Below are 6,076 nucleotides of genomic sequence, written 5' to 3'. Positions count from 1 at the left end.
CTGACGCGGTGACACCGCCCTGGCCAGGCTCGGGTGACAGCCGGTGCTGCAGCGGGGAGCAGCCGCGGGGCCGTGCCGAGGCTGGCGAGGCTCGTCCCGGTGCTGCAGCGGGGAGCAGCCGCGGGGCCGTGCCGAGGCTGGCGAGGCTCGTCCCGGTGCTGCAGCGGGGAGCAGCCGCGGGGCTGTGCCGAGGCTGGCGAGGCTCGTCCCGGCGCCCAGCGGGGAGCAGCCGCGGGGCCGTGCCGAGGCTGGCGAGGCTCGTCCCGGTGCCGGGCGGGGAGCAGCCGCGGGGCCGTGCCGAGGCTGGTGGGCTCGTCCCGGTGCTGCAGCGGGGAGCAGCCGCGGGGCCGTGCCGAGGCTGGTGGGCTCGTCCCGGCGCCGGGCGGGGAGCAGCCGCGGGGCTGTGCCGAGGCTGGCGAGGCTCGTCCCGGCGCCCAGCGGGGAGCAGCCGCGGGGCCGTGCCGAGGCTGGCGAGGCTCGTCCCGGCGCCGGGCGGGGAGCAGCCGCGGGGCCGTGCCGAGGCTGGTGGGCTCGTCCCGGTGCTGCAGCGGGGAGCAGCCGCGGGGCCGTGCCGAGGCTGGCGAGGCTCGTCCCGGCGCCGGGCGGGGAGCAGCCGCGGGGCCGTGCCGAGGCTGGCGAGGCTCGTCCCGGCGCCCAGCGGGGAGCAGCCGCGGGGCCGTGCCGAGGCTGGCGGGCTCGTCCCGGCGCCCAGCGGGGAGCAGCCGCGGGGCCGTGCCGAGGCTGGTGGGCTCGTCCCGGCGCCGGGCGGGGAGCAGCCGCGGGGCCGTGCCGAGGCTGGTGGGCTCGTCCCGGCGCCGGGCGGGGAGCAGCCGCGGGGCCGTGCCGAGGCTGGCGGGCTCGTCCCGGCGCCCAGCGGGGAGCACGGCCCGGGCGGCGGGCTCCGGTGGACGCCGGCGGGACGACGTGCCCGGGGGTGTCCCGGGCCCGGGCTGTGGTCCCTGGGGGCTCGGGCAGTTGGGAGCTTGGAGAGCAGGACTGCGCTCGGGGCACGTGGGCTGCACCCCTGTCCTGCTGCTCCCGTCCCCAGCAGGGCTCCCCAGAAGGAGGGGTCCCAGTGCCCGTGTGGCAGCACTGGTAGGTGCTTGTTCCAATGAGCTTGGCCTTTGGCCAGATTGAAAATCAATCACTGTCATAACTTCCATATGAATATGAACTGTTGTAATTGTACATGAATAAAAATGAACTAATTATCCAATAACTAGCTTGGTGTTTGTATGGTACTTGACTAAAAAGGGGGGAGAATACTTTTCATGCCTGAAACAAACTTGAACACTTAATTTGGCCTGGTGCGCGCTGGCATCCCAAGATGTGGGGGCAAACACCTATGTCTGACCTTGTGTGACAAGACAGCAGCTTTAGTGAGTTAAAAATCAAATAAAATGTACTTTACTAAATGTGTTTACCTTGCTGTAGGGACAGGTAACTATAGGGCAGCTACGAGTGCTACTGCAGGCATGTGAACTGCTCTGCTTGGGGGGGTGTTGGAAACACTTGGGCAAACAGAAAAAGGGCTTTGTGCAATGTAATGCAGCGATGCAGTGGGAACAAACTGAGCTGAACCATCCCACAGGCCCCAGCCATGAGGACGTGCTGGTACTGAAGGCAGCCTCTGCACAGCCACTGCGAGTGAAGGGGATTTAATCTAGTTTTTCCCGGGGTAGGCCCTCTTTTTAGGGGTTGGGGCGTGCAGGTATGTAAATGGCATTGCTATTATGAGCTGCCCCTTGGGGCTGTTTCCCTTGCTTGGGGTGATAGTGTCACTCGTGGTGCCCTAGCATGACCGGGGCTGATGATGTGGGTGGGGGAGCAGGTGAGTGACAGATGTGACGTGAGAGTCCCCCTGAAAAAAGTGGACCCTGATGTGGGGACCCCAATTCCCAATTTTTTCCGCCGCAATTTGGGGCTGATTTCCCCAAATGGGGACTTTCCCCCGCAGGCCTGTGCATACAGAGCACCGGACACCAAGAATACCCCGAACACCCCGAATCTGGGTCTGCGAAAGGGGAAAACATAAACAAGAAAACTTGGGGCTACTGGGAAAGCGACATCCTCCTGGATGTGTGCAGCCGGAAAGCAAAATGAACCACATTTTCATGAGCTAAAGCAAACCATGTTGTGAAAAAGTGCCAAAACCTCTCAAAATAAGATATATTGGAAAAGTTAAAAAAAAAAAAAAAAAAAATCATCTGCATTACGGACAGACACGGACAGACACACCGCCCCCCTCGTGGGGCAAATACGGAGTGGAACTGCAGCAGGTGCAGGGGCGTTGCCGGGCATGCTCTGGTGTGGAGCCTCTGTCGTGGGTTGGTTCTTCAGCGCAGACGCTGTTGCGGGTTGTCCCGGGTGACTCGTCTGCTGTGGTGGTCCCGGGTGGACCCCCCCCCACCCCGCCCCGGTGCGGGTCACCCCCGCACGCGTCCCGTCCCCGCCGTGCACTTTCTGCTTGCACAGCCTTCCTCGTGTCTCCGCCTCTCCCCAAACGGTTGTCTCCAAACGTATCCTGCATGGGTATTTTTTTTTCTCCCCTGAGACGTGTCCCCACTCCCCCCTTCTCTCCCCTCCAGCCCCCCATTCCGCGGTGTACTCACACAGCCCCTCTGCCTGTGGACCGCGGGGCACCTGCCCGCCCCCTCCCTCCCACAGTCTCCCCCGTCACTCTGTCCTCTCCACTCGCTTCTCTGCTGTCCCATGGCAATTGTGTTCACTGGGATTTTTATTTGTACCTTGCCATTATTTCAATTTCTGCCCCTGCCATTTCGTTTTCGGCGCTGCCGCCCAGTGGCCGAGTTGGGGTACTGCAAGCGCGGCAGCACGCAGGCACAGCCTCGCTCCTCGAACACGCTCCGTGCTGCCGCTCGGTGGCGGAAATGCGGTACTGCAGTACAGAAAGCACGCATGCGCAGTAGTGCTCCGCGAACAGGGTCCGTTCCGCCCCTAAGGGCGGGGACATGCAAATAAGAATTTATATGCAAATGAAGCACCAAAGGGCTCAAACTGGATGCCGCAAAATAGAAATAAAGAAAGATTTAGAAATGGAAAAAAAATAGAAGAAAAAGCCGCGCCGTATCTGCAAATCGCCTCGAGGTGAGTGGGCGGAGAGAACGCGAATGACGATGGAGAGCGAGCCAATCAGATCGCGCGAGAAACATTGAGGGGCAGAGCGGCAGGGAAATGGGAAGAGGAGCTGAGAGACGGAGACAAGAGTGATTGACGTGTCGCAGACAGCCAATGAGATTGCAGGAGGGGCGGGCGCTGCGCTCTCCCTACTGCGCATGCCCAAATTGCGAGCGCTGACAGGTGGAGAGACTGGGGATAGACGTGTCGTAGGTAGCCAATCAGATTACGGAAGGGGCGGGCGTTGAGGTCTCCCTATTGCGCATGCGCATAGTGCGAGCGCTGATGGGTGGAGAGAGTTGTGTTTGACGTGCCTGGGCAGCCAATCATTTTGCCGGAGGGGCGGGCGTTGCGGGCTCCCGGGCGCGGAAAGGAGCATCCAATAGGAGGGCAGCGTGGGCGGGTGGAAAGCAGCCAATCAGAGCGCGCTGACTCACTCTGTCTGCGGGGGTACGGGAGTTAACGGGAACGGGGGTCGGGGCGGCGGGAGGAGACAGCCGGGGATCTCCCGCCGCCGGGGTCTCCGGGGCGCGGCGGGTGTCGGTTCCCGCGGAGCCCGTTGAGAGAGCGCGAGGGGAACGGAGCGGAACGGCGAAAGAGGCGGCAGGTGAGCGCGGCCGCGGGGACCGTGCCGTTGGAACGGGGGGAGCGGGATGGGCTCCGTTTCCCCCCCGCCCTTACGGCCGAGCTGGCGAAGCTGGTGGGCGGCGTGCGAGCCCGAGGGCAGGTGCGCTGAAGGCTTGCGGTCTGGAGCCGCGTCTCCCTCCGGCGCAGCGCCCGTGCCCGGTCCGGCAGTCCCTCCGGGAGCGGCGCAGCCCCCGTTAGTGGGGGCGCGTTTAAAAGCGGAGCTGAGGCGCGGTTGCAGGCTCGGTGCTGGGGCGCCGCTTCGGCGGGAGCTCGGGGCGAGGCGCGGCGGGTTCCGTGTCCCGTAGGCGCGGCTTCCGTGCCGCGGCTCTCCGTGTGCTTTTTTGTTTTGTTGCCTTTGTTTTTTGGGTTTTTTTTTTCGGGATTCCCGCGGCACGCGGCGCGAGCGCTCGCCCGGGGCTGCCGCGGCGGGTCTCAATTGCAGGCTGAAACAGCAGTTTCCTTAATTAAAAACACCCCAGCATGTCCCCCAACCCCCAACAAAAATAACGCCAAAAATGCCACCGAAAAAAACACAGGGAGTTTTTAAAAAATTTCCTTTAGCTTTCTCCCCCCGCCCTGCTGCGTTTAGTGCAGTGAGTGACCGTGAGGAGCCGGCTGTGGATCTGGCTGTTGAAGGGCATGTGAAGGAGGAGGAGATGTGTGTAGAGCAGGACTGGTTGTGGAGGTGAGTGTAACTGGTTTGGGTGTGGGGTTGTAAATTCTTTTTGGAGGCTTCCTAGTTTCTGGTGTCACCTGCGGGGTGAAGTGTGATTCTGTGTGCAGGTTTGAAAGGTGCAACGTGCACCCATTTGAACAGCTGCCTGCCTGGCCAACGCATCCGTGGTGTCTCGGGGCGGGTACCAGGAGTTAACGGGGAAACGGGGGTCGGGGCGAGGGAGGGGAGGCTGTGGAGCGCTCATTTTGGCCTCTCCGTCCCGTTTGCCTCGCTCTCCCTCTCTCTGTGTCACCTCGTCTGGCTCCCTGTCACTGTCTTTCTCTGATAAGCTGACCTGGTCTTTGCCGTCCTTTTTTGTGGTATCACAGGCTCATTCTGCTTGGAAAAGACACGTGCAATTTTAAATTTGGGGTTGATTTCGAGGGGTTTTTTTTTCCCCATTAGTGTAAATCGCTGGCATGTTGTCCTGTGGCTCAATCCCCGTTCTGTTCCGTGGAGTCTTCACTTCAGGATGTTCAGGTAAGAAAGGTTGTCCTTCCAGGAGTTCAGGAGGGACCCGGGATTTCTGGGGGGACAGAAATGCCATTTGTGCCGCGGCGGGTCTCAGTGTCGCCGTCCTGTGGACAAAGCGCGGTGCTGCACCCGGCCGCCCCAATGCGGTGCCGCGGTGCGCCTCAGTGCTGCCGCCCTGTGGCGAAACTCGGGTACTGCAGCGCACGGCCAGGGGGCAGAGACGCTGCTTGCCCCGAAGCAGTCAGAGGTGCCAGATAAGAAACACAAGCAGTCAGAGGTGCCAGATAAGAAAGAACCGTCAGAACCGGCAGGAGCTGCAGCTTCATAGCTTAATCAGCGTTGATCTTATGAGTCTGATGTTGATGCTAGTCATTTTGTCTTACATTATGCTACAGTGTTCTGTTTGGCACTGCTAGTGGGTAACAAATAATTGTGCTGTACCACAGCACGAGGTGATAATATTTTGTAGATTTATACTGCCAAAGAATTTGCAAGTATATTGCAAAGGGGGGAATTCAAGAGAAGCTGCCAAGTTAGTGTATGCTGTGATGAAGTTATAGAACTCATACCCTCATTAACCAGTTGATGTGAGGTAAAATGCTTTCTGACCCCCTGCACACTGAGGGGATATTTTTCACCTTTTAGATCCTTCTGCATGACAAGAGGGAGACAGAAGATTAAATAACACGTTATTTAGAAGCAGAGTGCTTAGTTTCTATTTAACTAATAGGTGTATTGTCAGTGTATTGGCTAGCGTGCCGCAGAGGAGCAGGAGGCGCCAGCCGGCCGGGGGCAGATGCCGGGTGCGTCCCCAGCTCGCCAGAGCTCCCCCTGAGCCTCCTCCCGCGGCCCCGCTCGCCCCGTGCAGCCGCCCCCAACTGCGGCAGCTCCTGCCCACCCGTCCCGTGTTCCTGGGCCGCTCCCGAGCCCCACGGTGAAGGCGGCAGGCCGGCCCTCGGCACCTCTCCGGTGGCCCGTGCGGAAGGAGCAGGCTCAGGCAGGGGTGAGCTACGGTGCTAACGGCTGCCGCTTCTTCTTTCCCTCTCCCAGAGGCCACGCTGAGGATGCGGCCGTTCGCTGCCACCCCGGGGATGCCGTCGGCTGCGCCTGCCTCGGGCTGGC

This window comes from Streptopelia decaocto (assembly GCF_964273445.1).
Source record: "Streptopelia decaocto genome assembly, chromosome: 4".
In the NCBI taxonomy this organism is placed as follows: Eukaryota; Metazoa; Chordata; class Aves; order Columbiformes; family Columbidae; genus Streptopelia; species Streptopelia decaocto.
The sequence above is the reverse complement of the archived record's forward strand: the minus strand, read 5'-3'. Positions refer to the sequence as shown.